This window comes from Notamacropus eugenii, chromosome 3 (assembly GCF_028372415.1).
Source record: "Notamacropus eugenii isolate mMacEug1 chromosome 3, mMacEug1.pri_v2, whole genome shotgun sequence".
Lineage (NCBI taxonomy): Eukaryota > Metazoa > Chordata > Mammalia > Diprotodontia > Macropodidae > Notamacropus > Notamacropus eugenii.
In genome coordinates this window covers 211,839,428-211,853,290 of record NC_092874.1, presented here as the reverse complement: position 1 = coordinate 211,853,290, position 13,863 = coordinate 211,839,428, and the positions used below count along the sequence as shown (strand labels likewise).

The 13,863-nt window shown below is 34.2% G+C and overlaps 1 protein-coding gene across 15 annotated transcripts in view; it reads left to right on the top strand.

Moving 5' to 3' along the window:
* Nucleotides 1-13,863, top strand: part of TMEM117 (transmembrane protein 117) — a 234,518-nt gene that overhangs the window by 59,374 nt on the left and 161,281 nt on the right. Inside the window, exon 2 of one of the 15 annotated variants that reach the window (XM_072654280.1) lies at nucleotides 4,553-6,403. The exons of the other annotated variants lie outside the window; for them this stretch is intronic. The gene's annotated coding sequence lies outside the window, so the exon portion shown is untranslated. The remainder of the gene's footprint in view (nucleotides 1-4,552; nucleotides 6,404-13,863) is intronic. 15 annotated transcript variants of the gene reach the window in all.

Here is a 13,863-nt window from a genome sequence, read left to right as displayed (position 1 = left end):
AAATCATATCCTTACATACATACATTAACAAAATAGAAAAATGAATATTAATGAACTGAATGGACATTTTAAGAAATTAGAAAGTCAATAGACCTAAAATATGACAAAAGAAGAGATACTAAAAATTAAACCATAGAAATTTATGAATACAGCTAAGAGCTGATTGTTTAAAACAATTGATTAAATTGACAGACCCTTAGCTAATCCAGTTAAAAAGATGAGGGCAGAGAATCAATGCAATAAAATAATAAATGAACAAGGTGAAATCACAACAATATCAGAAAAATAGAAATAATCAGACCTTATTATTCACAATTATATGCTTAAAACAACCTAAGAACACAAGAAATCGAATACTTTAAAAAATATGAAATATCTAAGCTATCAGAAAATTATAAAGAGATATCCCATTGTGTGTTCGTCCTTTGTTTTTGAGGAAGACTGTGACATCAGAGAAATGATGACATGGCTTGCACTTGACTTTGTTTTGAGTGAGGGAGGGCTGTACAAGGTCACCAGTCTCACTTTCTCCTCCTGAGCCATCTAGATCCAGTGAGCTGACATTCATCAAGATGACTAGAGATGACCCAAGATGCAATGGGAGACCTTGACCTTTGTAGGCCAAGGCCTATTCAGGTACTCAGAATGAGGTTATACCCATTAAGTGAAAAGGCCTCTGTTAAGAAGTAGTCAGGGAATGACCTGTTTAATGAGCAAAAGAAAAAATAACTAAATCAAGCTGTGAGGGAAAGAGCAACAGTTACTATTGATAATTACTGTAAGGCAGGAGGAGGGTGCAGCCATTAAGTTGATCTTGGGCAGGGACTTATTGTTGTCCAATCTCTGGGCTTCAGAGTATGCTGGGTCTAAGATTTTGGGAAAAAGAAGGAAGGAAGGAAACCCCAAGTTAACTGGGCATCCAAAAGAGAAGGAAGGTCAGGGGGAAACAGAAGGGAGAGGATGAGCTGAGTTCTCCAGCTAGCTGGGTCCCCATTCAGGCACCTTGGTCTTCTCACAGCTTCTGTTTGTCCTTTGTTTTCAAAGAATATGTCCTATATTTAGAAGAGGAAGTAGAACTAGCTCTGAAGGAACTATGAATAAAACAACTTTTTGTCCTGATATATTAATAGGAAAGTTCTATTAAATTTTAAAGAATAATTATTACTCATATAATTTATTCTTCAAGATTGAGAAAGAAAGCACCATATCAAAACCCTCTTATGATACTTAATACCTTAACCAGAGAAATTAGCACTCAGAAGGAAAACTGGAGATCACTATCATTAATTAATATCAAATAAAAACTTTAAATATAATACTGCAAAAAAGTACAGTGATTTATCTGAGAAATCATTGTGACCATGTCAGATTTGTCCCAGAGATGCAAACATAATTCAACATTGGGAAAACAATCAATTCATTTCCATAAGATTTTGTTCCAAAATTTCCCCCCTCCCCTCCCCAAACCCTAAGACCAAGTATAATTTGATACAGACTCTACATATTCATATTGAACATTAATAGTGAACCTATTTTCACATTAGTCATGTTGTAAAGAAGAATTAGAACCAATGGGAAAAACCACGAGAAAGAAGAAACAAAGAAAAAAGAGACAGCAAATAATATGCTTCAATTTACATTCACACTCCATAGTTCTTTTTCTGGTTGTGGACAGCATTTTTCATAAGTCCTTTAGCGTTGTCTTGAATTCTTGCATTGCTAAGAAGAGAAGTCTATTCAAGGTAGTCATCACACATTGTAGCTGTTAGTGTACAATATTCTCCTGGTTCTGCTCATTTCACTCAGCATCAGTTCATTCAACTCTTTCCAGGTTTTTGTGAAGTCTGCCTGCTCATCATTTCTTATTGCACAGCTGTTCCCCAACTGACGGGCATCTCCTCAATTTGCAATTCTTTGCCACCACAAAAAGAGCAGCTAGAAATATTTTTGTACATGTGAGTCTGTTGTCTATTTGTATGATCTCTTTGGAATACAGACCTAGAAGTGGTATTGCTGGGTCAATGGGTATGTACAATATTATAGCCCTTTGGGAATAGTTCCAAATTCCTCTCCAGAATGGTTGGATTAGTTCACAACGTCACCAGCAAGGCAATTTTCCTGCACCTTCTCCAGCATTTATAATTTTCCTGTTTTGTCATATTAGCCAATCTGATAGATGCGATGGGATACCTCAGAGTTATTTTGATTTGCATTTCTCTAATCAATAGTGATTTAGAGCATTTTTGGTATGACTGCAGATAGCTTTAATTTCTTCTTCTGAAAACTGTCTGTTCATATCCTTTGAACATTTATCAATTGGGGAATGACTTATATTCTTATAAATTTGACTCAGTTGTCTATATATTTTAGAAATGAGGTCTTTATCAGAGACACTGGTTATAAAATTTCTTTCCCAGTTTTCTGCTTCCATCTTAATCTTGGTTGCATTAGCTTTGTGTAAAAGCTTTTCAACTTAATGTAATCAAAATTATCCATTTTGCATTTTGTAATGTTCTCTGTTTTCTGTTTGATCATAAATTCTTCTGTTCTCCACAAGTCTGACAGGTTAACTATTTCTTGCTCTCCCATTTTGCTTATAGTATCAGTCTTTATATCTAAATCATATACCATTATTTTGGCATAGGGTGTAAGATGTTGGTCTTTGCCTAGTTTCTGCCATACTCTTTTCCAGTTTTCCAGTTTTTTGTCAAACATTGAGTTCTTATCCCAGAAGCTGGGGTCTTTTGGTCTATCAAACAGTAGATTACTGTAGTCATAGACTGCTGTGTCTTGTGCACCTAACCTGTTCCACTGATTCACCACTCCACCAATTAATTTTTAATCTATGCTCCCATGACCCTTTATTGAATGTATTTTTTTTTTGAATTATGACCTGAAAAGGATGCATTTAATATTTCTGCTTTATGCATTTGATTGTGAGATTTTTATGCACTAATACTTTGTTATTCTTTGTGTAGGTGCCATGTACTTCTATTCCCATTCAATTTTCTCCAGAGGCCTATCATATAGAGCTTTGCTATCACCTCCCTATCCTTTCTGTTGTTTATATTTTGATTAGGTCTTTCTGGTTGTGAGAGGGGAAATTTGATGTCCTCCACTTGTTTAGTTTTATCACCTATTTCCTCATGTAACTCTAACTTTTCCTTGTCACTAATTAGCTACGTTACCCCAGTTACTGGGGGTGGGAAGGGATGATTAGGTTCATACCTCATCTCAGTTCTTATATACTACAATTCTACCAAGTTCAAAGGCCCACGCCCCTCTTGAGCTCAAGTCTCAGACATCCTGACTTCTAAGGTCTCCCTTGCTGGGCTGGCAATAATATCCACCCTGGAATCCTGACTTCAAAGTTTCCATAGTTCATCTCCCAGATCTGGTGGGTATTCTAATGCCTGTATCTAGAACTAGGACAATTTTGTCCTAGAAAAGACAAATGAAATAGACCAAACCAAATCTCAAGTCCATTTCTTGGAACAAAAAGGCAAATGGCAGAGAAGAATAGATAGCTCTTCCCATCATCCAGTTAAGTTCATGTTACCTGTGATGTGAGTGAATAGGACCTTTATATTTTTATGATGTGGCTACAAAAAGAGGGCAGCTGTCCCAATCTTGTAATTTAATGGTACAATATATTCCGCCTACTTGGCCAATGGAAAGAGGCTCTGACTACCTAGATGGGAGAGGAAAAGAGAATGAATACCTTCTTTGTAAAACAAGTCCCTGGCATTTCTCATATGGGTTTCTCTATGTTAGGTGATCTGGGCATGAGTAAAATAAAGTTCTATTATTGAAGGAAATAGTAGTTAATATTAGAGTTCACTGTGTGAATTTCCAGGGCAGTGACAAAACATCCTTAAAGGGAGTGCATTTGTTAGTGCATAACATTAATTTTGTACTCCAGGACAGTTCAATTACCCTCAATCTTTGGATTTCATATTACAGACACAGATAGCTTATGATCACTTTATAAATGGGATGATGAGGAAACAAAAGAAAGGAGGAAAAAAATCCTTTTGTTTAGTAGCACCGTTTTCCTTAAATCTTTACTCTGTATCATATGTAATTTTTTCTGTGCTTTTGTGTGTTCATCATATTCATTTTTTCCCTTACAGTATAGTAATACTCCACTACATTCATGTACCACGATTTGTTTAACTATTTATTCCCCATTCAATGGGCATATATTTTGTTTCCAATTTCTTGCTATGACAATATATGTGGCTATACATATTTTGGTATACTTGGGGATTTTCTTGTCAATAACTTTCATGGGGTATATACCTAGTAATAGAATCACTGTGTCAAAGGGTATGGACATTTTAGTCACTTTATTTGCATAATTTCAAATTTCTGTCACAAATGGTTATATTGACTGACAACTCCAGCAGCAATGAACACAACTCCCCTAACATCAACTATTCTTATCTTGATTGATTCACTTCTTATTCTAGATATAGTAATATTGTTGGTACAGAAGCTTTCTATTTTCATGCAATCAAAAATATGTATTATATCTTTTGTTTTGGTCCAGGAGCCAAGATGGTGGAGTAAGCAGTAAATCACTGTCTTCTCCCATATTTGGCTCTGGAAAAACCAGAAAATAGCACCCCAAGAATAATCCTGGAGCTGTGGAGCCAGTGGAAAGACAAGGTGGAGCAATCTTTTAGCATGGGAAACTTGGAAGATCAGTAAGAAAGATTCATCTCACTTGAGTAAAAAGGGAGTGCATTCCAGGACAGGAAGCATCCCAGCAAGCCTGAAACAAACCCCACCTCAGCAAACCAGCAGGAGTTCCTGAGCCCCAGGGTGGTGGAGCAAGCAGATGCCAACATCAGGACCCCCCATGTGCCTTAGCATAACCAGGGGAGCTGACAGATTTCATCTTAGAAGACCACCACATGTGCTGACATGGCACTGGACAGACAGGCATCTGCCAGAATCCCAATCTCCATGCGATTCAGTGCAGCCCAAGGCTGGCAGACATTCTCCAGTGGCTGGAATTCCCTATGTTCTGGGGGAACCCAGTGCAGACAGGTGTCCTCCAGTGGCCAGACCTCTACATGTTTCAGTGTGGCCCAAGGAAACACAGAATAATTCCACCTGGCCTCAGCACACATTATGCACCACCAGTAGGACCCCAGTTTAGTACCAGGTAAGCTGCCAGACCCCTACAGCTTCCAGTTGTCAACAACAGACCCCAGTACACAAAGCCAGTGACCAGGTCCCTGTCCCCCAGCACAAGAAACTTGGGGCAGTGTCCCCTGTGCAGCAGAAGGAGAACTTAACTTTAAAAGCCACAAAATATGCAAACAAGATGAGCAAAAAGCAAAATCAACACTTTCCATAGACAGTTTCCATGGGGACAGGGAAGATCAAAACACAAACTTAGAAGAGGACAAGATTGTCAATATACCTGCACCTGAAACATCAAAGGAGAATGTGAATTGATAGCAAGCACAAGAGTCCTTCTTGGAAGAGCTCAAGAAGGATTTTAAAAGTTAAATAAGAGAAGTAGAAGAAAAATTGGGGAAAGAAATGAGAACTATGTAAGAAAGAGTTAATAGCTTGGAAGAGAATTGACAAAAATTTATTGAAGAAAGCAATTCTTTAAAAAATACAATTGGCCAAATGAAAAAAAATCCACCGAAGAAAACAACTCTTTAAAAAGTAGAATTGATCACATGGTAAAGAAGGTACAGTAGTTAACAGAAGAAAACAATTCATAAAAATCAAAATTGGGCAAGTGGCAGCTAATGACTCTTTGAGAAATCAAGACACAGTCAAAATCAAAAGAATGAAGATATAGAAGAAAATGTAAAATACCTCATTGGAAAAACAACTGATCTGGAAAATATGTTCAAGAGAGATAATTTAAGAATTATTGGTCTTAAAACCATGATGAATAAAAGAGCCTGGACAGCATCTTTCAAGAAATCATCAAGAAATACTGCCCTGAGATCCTAGAACCAGAGGGTAAAATAGTCATTGAAAGAATCCACAGATTACCTCCTGAAGCAGATCCCAAAATGAAAATGCCAAGGAATATTGTAACCAAATCTCAGAATTTTCAGGTCAAGGAGAAAATACTGCAAGCAAACAGAAAGAAAAAAAATTAAGTATCATGGAACTGCAGTCAGGATTATGCAGGACCTAGCAGCTTCTATATTAAATGTTTGTAGGGCTTGGAATATGATATTCTGAAAGGGAAAGGAACTTGGATTATTACCAAGGATTAACTACCCAGCAAAATTGAGCATAATCTTTCATGGAAGGAGATGGACATGCAACAGAATAGGGGACTTCTAAACATTCTTGATGAAAAAATCAAAGCTGAACAGAAAATCTGATCTTCAAATGCAAGACTCAAGAGGAGCATAAAAAGGTAAACAGGAAAGAAAAAAACACATGTGATTCAATAAGGTTAAACAGCTTATTCCTGTTTGGGAAGATGATACTTGTAATTCTTGAGAACTGTATCTTTATCATAACATTTAGAAGGAGTATATAGATACAGAGGGTATGGATATAAGTTGACTTTGATGTGATGATAAAACAATAATTAAGTGGTGAAGAAAAAGGATTGTACTAGGAGAAGAGGAAGAAGGAGGGAGAAAAGAGTAAATTACATTACATGAAGAGGCCCAAGGACCTATTATGGTGGAAGGAAAGAAGGGATGTGAGGGGCAAGCATTGTTTAAACCTTACTCTCATCAGATTTGAGTCAAAGAGAGAATAACATGTATTTAGTTGCTTATAGAAATCTGTCTTCCTATATAAGGAAGTAGGAGGAGAAAGAGGAAAGAAAAGAGAGGGGGTAGATACAAAGGAATGCAGAAGGGAGGAAAGAAGAAGGAGGGGAAAGGAGAAAGAACAGCGAGGGGGCTGACGGAAGGGAGGGCAGATTGAAGGAGGTAGTCATCAGAAGCAAAGGTGAGGAGGTAAAAGGCTGGAGCAGAATATATTATGTTTCATTTGGAGTAAAATAAGCTGATCTCAGAGAAAGCAAAAGCAAAATTAGATCTAATTAAAATAGACAGGGAAGGAAACTATCTCTTGCTAAAAGGTACCATAGACAATGAAGTAATATCAATACTAAACATATATGCACCAAGTGGGAGAATTCTTAGAGGAGAAGTTCAGGGAATTTCAGGAAGAAATAGACAGGAATACTATGTTAGTGGGAGACTTCAACCTCCCCCTTTCAGTACTAGGTAAACCTAACCACAAAAGAAAAAAGAAAAAAGTTAAGGAGGTGAATAGAATTTTAGAAAAGTTTAGATATGATGGATCTCTGGAGAAAATTGAATGGGGTACGTGTCACCTACACAAAAATTGATCATGTATTAGGGCATAAACCCTCACAATCCAATGCAGAAAGGCAGAAATATTAAATGCATCTTTCTCAGATCATGATGCAATAAAAATTATGTGTAATAAGGGGCAACGGAAAAATAGACTAAAAATTAATTGGAATTAAATAGTCTAATCATAAAGAATGAGTGGCTCAAACATCAAATCACAGAAACAATCAATAACTTTATCCAAGAAGAATAACAGTAATGAGACAACATATCAAAACTTATACAGCAAAAGCAATTCTTAGGGGAAAATTCATTTCTCTAAATGCTTACATGAATAAAATAGAGAAAGAAGAAGATAAATGAAGGGGGATGCAACAAAAAAAAAAACTAAAAAAAGAGCAAGTTAAAAATCCTCAATTAAATACCAAATTAGAAATTCTAAATGTCAAAAGAGAGATTAATACAATTGAAATTTTAAAAACTATTGAACTAATAAATAAAACTAAGAGCTGATTTTATGAAAAAAACTAGTAAAATAGATAAACTCTTGCTTAATTTGATTAAAAAGAAGAAAGAAGAAAACCAAATTACCAGAATCAAAAATCAAAAGGGTGAATTCACCACCAATGAAGAGGAAATTAAAACTATAATTAAGAGCTATTTTGCCCAACTGTATGCCAGTAAATCTGTTAATCTATGTGAAATAGATAAATATTTAAAAATATAAATGACCCAGATTAACAGAAGAGGAAGTAAAATACTCAACCCCATTTCAGAAAAAGAAATTGAACAAGCCATCAAAGAACTCCCTAAGAAAAAATCTCCAGGGTCAGATAGAGTTAAAAGTAAATTTTGTCAAATATTTAAATAACAGTTCATTCCAATACTATACACACTATTTGGAAAAATAGGTGAAAAAAGAGTCCTACCAAATTATTTTTATGTTATAAATATGGAGCTGATACCTAATCCAGGAAAAGCCAAAACAGAGAAAGAAAATTATAGGCCAATTTCCCTAATGAAAATTGATGCAAAAATTTTAAATAACACATTAGCAGAGAGATTGCAACAATTTATCACAAAAATAATGCAACTTTGATCAGATAGGATTTATACCAGGAATGCAAGGCTGATTCAATATTAGGAAAGCTATCAGCGTAATTGACCATATCAACAACAAAACTAATAGAAATTATATGATTCAATAAATGCAGAAAAAAAAATCTTTTGACAAAATACAGCACCCTTTCTTATTAAAAATACTATGTAGCATAGGAATAAATGGAGTCTTCCTTAAAATGATAGATAGCATCTATCAAAAAGTATCAGTGAGCATTATATATAATGGGGAGAAGCTAGATACTTTCCCAATAAGATTGGGGGTGAAATAAGAATATCCATTATCACCACTATTATTCAATATTGTACTAGAAATGTTAGCTTTAACAATAAGAAAAGAAAAATAAATTGAAGGAATTAGGATAGGCAAAGAAGAAACAAAGCTATCACTCTTTGCAGATGATATAATAGTATACTTAGAGAATCCTAGAGAATCAAGTAAAAAACTACTTGAAATAATAAACAAATTCAGCAAAGTTGCAGGATACAAAATAAACCCATATAAATAATCTACATTTCTATCTATTACTAACAAAGCCCAACAGCAAGAGATAGAAAGAAAAATTCCATTTAAAGTTACAGTAGACATTCTAAAATATTTGAGATTCTACCTGCCAAGACAAACTCAGGAATTATATGAACACAGTTACAAAACACTTTTCACACAAATAAAGTCAGATCTAAGTAATTAGAAAAAATATCAGTTGCTCATGTTTCAGCCAAGCTAATACGATAAAATGTTAATTCTACCTAAAATAAACTACTTATTCAGTGTCATGCCAGTCAGATGACCAAAAATAACTATTTCATAGCACTAAAATAATAATAAAATTCATCTGAAAGAACCAAAGGTCGAGAATATCAAGGGGACTAATGAAAAGAAATGCAAAGAAGAGGCCTAACCTTACCAGATCTTAAATTGTATTATACAGCAACAATCATCAAAACTACTTGGTACTGGCTAAGAAATAGAGCAGTGGATCAATGGAATAGGTTAGGTGCATAAGACACAGTAGTCAGTGAATATAGTAATATAGTTTGATAAACACAACGAATTCAGCTTCTGAGACAAAAACTTACTATTTGACAAAAATTGGGAAAACTGGAAAAGAGTATGGCAGAAACTAGGCATAGACTTACACTGTATATCAAGATAAGGTCAAAATGAGTACATGATTTAGACATAAAGGTTGATACTATATGCAAATTAAGAGAGTAAAGAAGAGTTTCCCTGTCAGATCTATGAAGAAGGGAAAAATACCTGGCCAAACAAGAGATAGAGAATATTGTGAAATGCAAAATGGATAATTTGGATTGCATTAAAGTCAATTTTTTTTTTCTAAAGCCAATATGATCAAGATTAAGAAGTATAGCACCAAGGTGAAATTCATAGCACCTACAGTGGCCATGAATATCACAGCACAATTCTGAATCACAAAATACCACAGACTCTCCACATGGAAGACAGAAGCAAAACATTTATTCAGACACCAGAAAGTCAAATCCATCATATTAACAAAAATCTTTATGCAATAACAATGCAGAGAAAAATACCAGCCCCAAGACTTCCCCCTGCTAGGTTTCCAACAAACCATTAAATAAATCACGAGCAGGCTCTCTTAAACAAAATCTCAAACAATCACAAAATCACTCATGCTAGCCAGCAGCCTATATTCTTCCTAGCTCTGACTGCTCTCAAGACTAACTTCCTCTCAGCTCTGCTTTAGCTCTTCTTCTTCCTGTTCTACCCTTCCTGTTCCACTCATTCAGCAAACTCCTCCCACTGCAGGCTTCTATGTGACCCAGGCAGGCCACATGGGCCTATTAATGAATATTAAGGATCTCCCCATTTAAATTACTATTACAGAAGGGATGCAGAAAATAGGGAAATAATTTTTATAGCCACTATCTCTGAACAAGGTCTTATTTCTAAAACATATCGAGAGCTGAGTCAAATTTATAAGAACACAAGCCATTTCTGAATTGTTTTCAGATGAAGAAATTAAAGCTATCTATAGTCATATGAAAACATGGTCCAAATCACTATTGATTAGAGAGATGCAAATTAAAACAACTCCGAGGTACCACCTTATATCTATGAGATTGACTATTATGACATAACATGAAAATTATAAATATTGGAGATGTCAGAAAATTGGAACACTAATGTTTTGTGAACTAATCCAACCCTTCTGGAGAGGAATTTAGAGATATACCCAAAGGATTGTAAAACTAAGCGTACCCTTTGCTCCAGCAATGTCACTACTAGGTCTGTATCCCAAATACATCATGAAAAAGGGAAAAGGACTCACATGTACAAAAATATTTATAGCAGCTGTTTTTGTGGTGGCCAAGAACTGGAAATGGAAGGGATGCTCATCAAATGGGGAATGGCTGAACAAGTTGTGGTATATGAATGAAATGGAATACTATTGTTCCATAAGAAATGATGAGCAGGCGGATTTCAGAAAAATCTGGATAGACTTACATGAACTGATGCCGAGTGAAGTGAGTTAAACCAGAACATTGTACCCAGTATCAACAACATTGTGCAATGGTCAACTCTGATAGACTTAGGTCTTTTCAGCATGTGATGATCTAAGATAATTCCAAGGGACTCATGATTGAAAATGCTATCCATGTCCAGAGAAATAACTATGGAGGGTAAGTGCATATCAAAGCACACTCTTTTCTTTTTTTTCCCCTTGTGATTTTTCCCTTTTGTTCTGATTCTTCTTTTGCAACATGACTGATATAGAAATATTTAATATGACTGTACATGTATTGCCTATATCACATTGCATCCTTTCTTGGGGAGGAGAAAACCTTTGGAACTTAAAATCTTATAAAAGTGAATTTTGAAATGTATCTTTGCATGTAATTGGAAAAAATAAAATGGTATTAAGTAGGGGGAAAATGACTTCAAATCTGACTTCTCATTGGCCATGTGATTATAGGTAAGTCATTTAATTTGATAATTTGTTTATTGGATAATAATTCCTATATATTTGTTTCAATTTTCAACATACATATCTTGGACATCAAACTCTTATCGTATATATTTCTGACAAAGTCTCTAATCCATTGCTTGATAACAGACGCTAATTCCAACTGCATTGATTTTGTTTGTGCAAAAACTTTTTGATTTTTTTAAATAAATTAATTAATTAGCCACTATCACCTATTTGGTTAAGAACTCTGTAAATCCAGAGATATAAATGTTATCTCAGTTGTTCCCCCATAAATTGATATATGCTGTAACCTTTTTATTTATTGTCTGAACCTAATTTCCCCAGATTTTCTCACCACTTTTTCTAGATTAGGTAGTTTTTATCTTAATGATTGTATTCTTTGAATTTGTTGAACTATAATTATATGTAGCCTATTATTCTTGGTTATTTCTGATTCTTGGGTACCTAATCTAGTCTACTAATCAGCTTTTGCATCTTTTTAAAAAACTGTTATCAAATTGCTTTCATAACGATTATTTGTAGTCTAGTTTGAAATCTGGAATTACTCGGCTTCCATACTTCACATTTTTTTCATTGTTTCCCTTGAAATTCTTAACTTTTCAAACTTCTGTATCAATTGTTATTATTTTGTCTAGTTCTGTAAAGTAACACTTGGTAGTTTGGTACAGGTAAACTAAATTAACTTTTCATATTTGGAAGCTATTATCATTTTTCTCACATTGACATGGCTAAATCATGAGAAATTAGTATGTCTTCAATTATTTAGGTCTGTGTTTATTTCTATATAGGGTATTTTATAGTTGTTTTGATGTAGTTCTTGAGTATTTGCCATTAGCTGGACTAGTAGGAATATCTTTTTTCTATCTTTTTCCTTTTGAGATTTTTGGTAATATACAAAATAGCTAATGGTTCATATCAATTTATTTTATATACTGCTTATTTACTGAAAGTATTCAATTAATTTTTAGTTAAATTTCTAGGTTTCTCTTAAGTAAAACATCATAGTATTTGCAAAAATAAAATAATATTTTTGTCCTTTCCATATTCTTGTCTCTTAACTTTTCATCTCTTAGTGCCATAGTTCATATATCTGTGCCAAATGAGGGTCATAACAATGCTTTACCGTACTTTAAGTCCCATTTTAATAGGAAGACTTCCATTGTTTCTCCATTACATATGAACATCTATACAATTGACGTCTATTAGCTTTTGTTTTCAGATAGATATTATTTATCATATTAAGTGAGAAATCCCCTTGTTCCTGTGCTTTCGTAATTTTTTAAACATAAAACAATGTTATTGTATGAATTTACCAACATAGTCATATAATTTTATTGTTTCTGTGTTCTATTATTTTTATAGTTTCCCTTATATTGAACCAACCCTGCATTCCTGATATTATTTCAGCCTGATTGTAGTGTATGATACTTGAAATGTCCTGCTGTAGCCTCATTGCTAATTATTAAGCCATTAGTTGTTATATTTATATCTACATTCATTTATATTGGATAAATGGTTCCCATCATATTGAATATATAGTTTTCTTTCTTTGCTTTTTCTCTCCCTCTTTTAGGCATCAGGTCCATATATGTTTCATGGGAAAAGTTTGGTAGGATCATCACTTTTCCTATTTTTGCAAAAGTTTCCATAATAATTGATCTTCAAATGGTTGATAGAATTCACTTGTAAATCTGAGAACTTTTTCTTTGGGAGTTACTTTATGGCACATTCAATTTATTTTTTTCAATATTAAATTATTTAAGTACTGAATTTCTTGTTCTACTTACTTAGGTATTTTATATTTATATGAATATCCACCCACTTCTTTTAATCTTTCAGTTTTGTTGGCAAATACTTGGGCAAATAATTTATATTAATTTCCTTTATTTCTTCTTCATTTCCTTTACTTCCTTAGAATAAGAAAGATCAGGTACAAATCTAGTCTTAGTAAGTAGCTGTGTGACCCCAGGGAAGTTGCTTGACTTCTGCCTCAGTTTCCTCTGAATGAGAATAATAATAGCATCTACTTCCCGGGATTATTGTGAGGCTCAAATGAGATAATATTTGTAAAGCACTTAGCACTTGAAAATGCTTTTTCTCCACCCCACTCTGCATGTAGTGTGAATTCTACTTTTTCTTTTCTGAGTATAATAATTTTTCTCTCTTTTTTTATTCAATAAACTACCATTTTATTTATATGAGCATTTTTAAAAGCTGTCGTTTTAAATTTAATTTCTTTTCCTGTTTTGTCTCTGATTTTCAGAATTGTGTTTTGGAGCTTGGTTGAACTTTTTGATTTGTTTCTTTTCTAATCTTTTTTTTTTTTTTTTTTTTTTTGCTGTTTGCCTGTTTTACTGGTTGATCTGGCCTCCCTTTCTTTTGTAGATAAGTGTTCAGAGATTTGTATTTTCCCATAATGGCTATTTTGACTACATCTTGCATTTGACTAC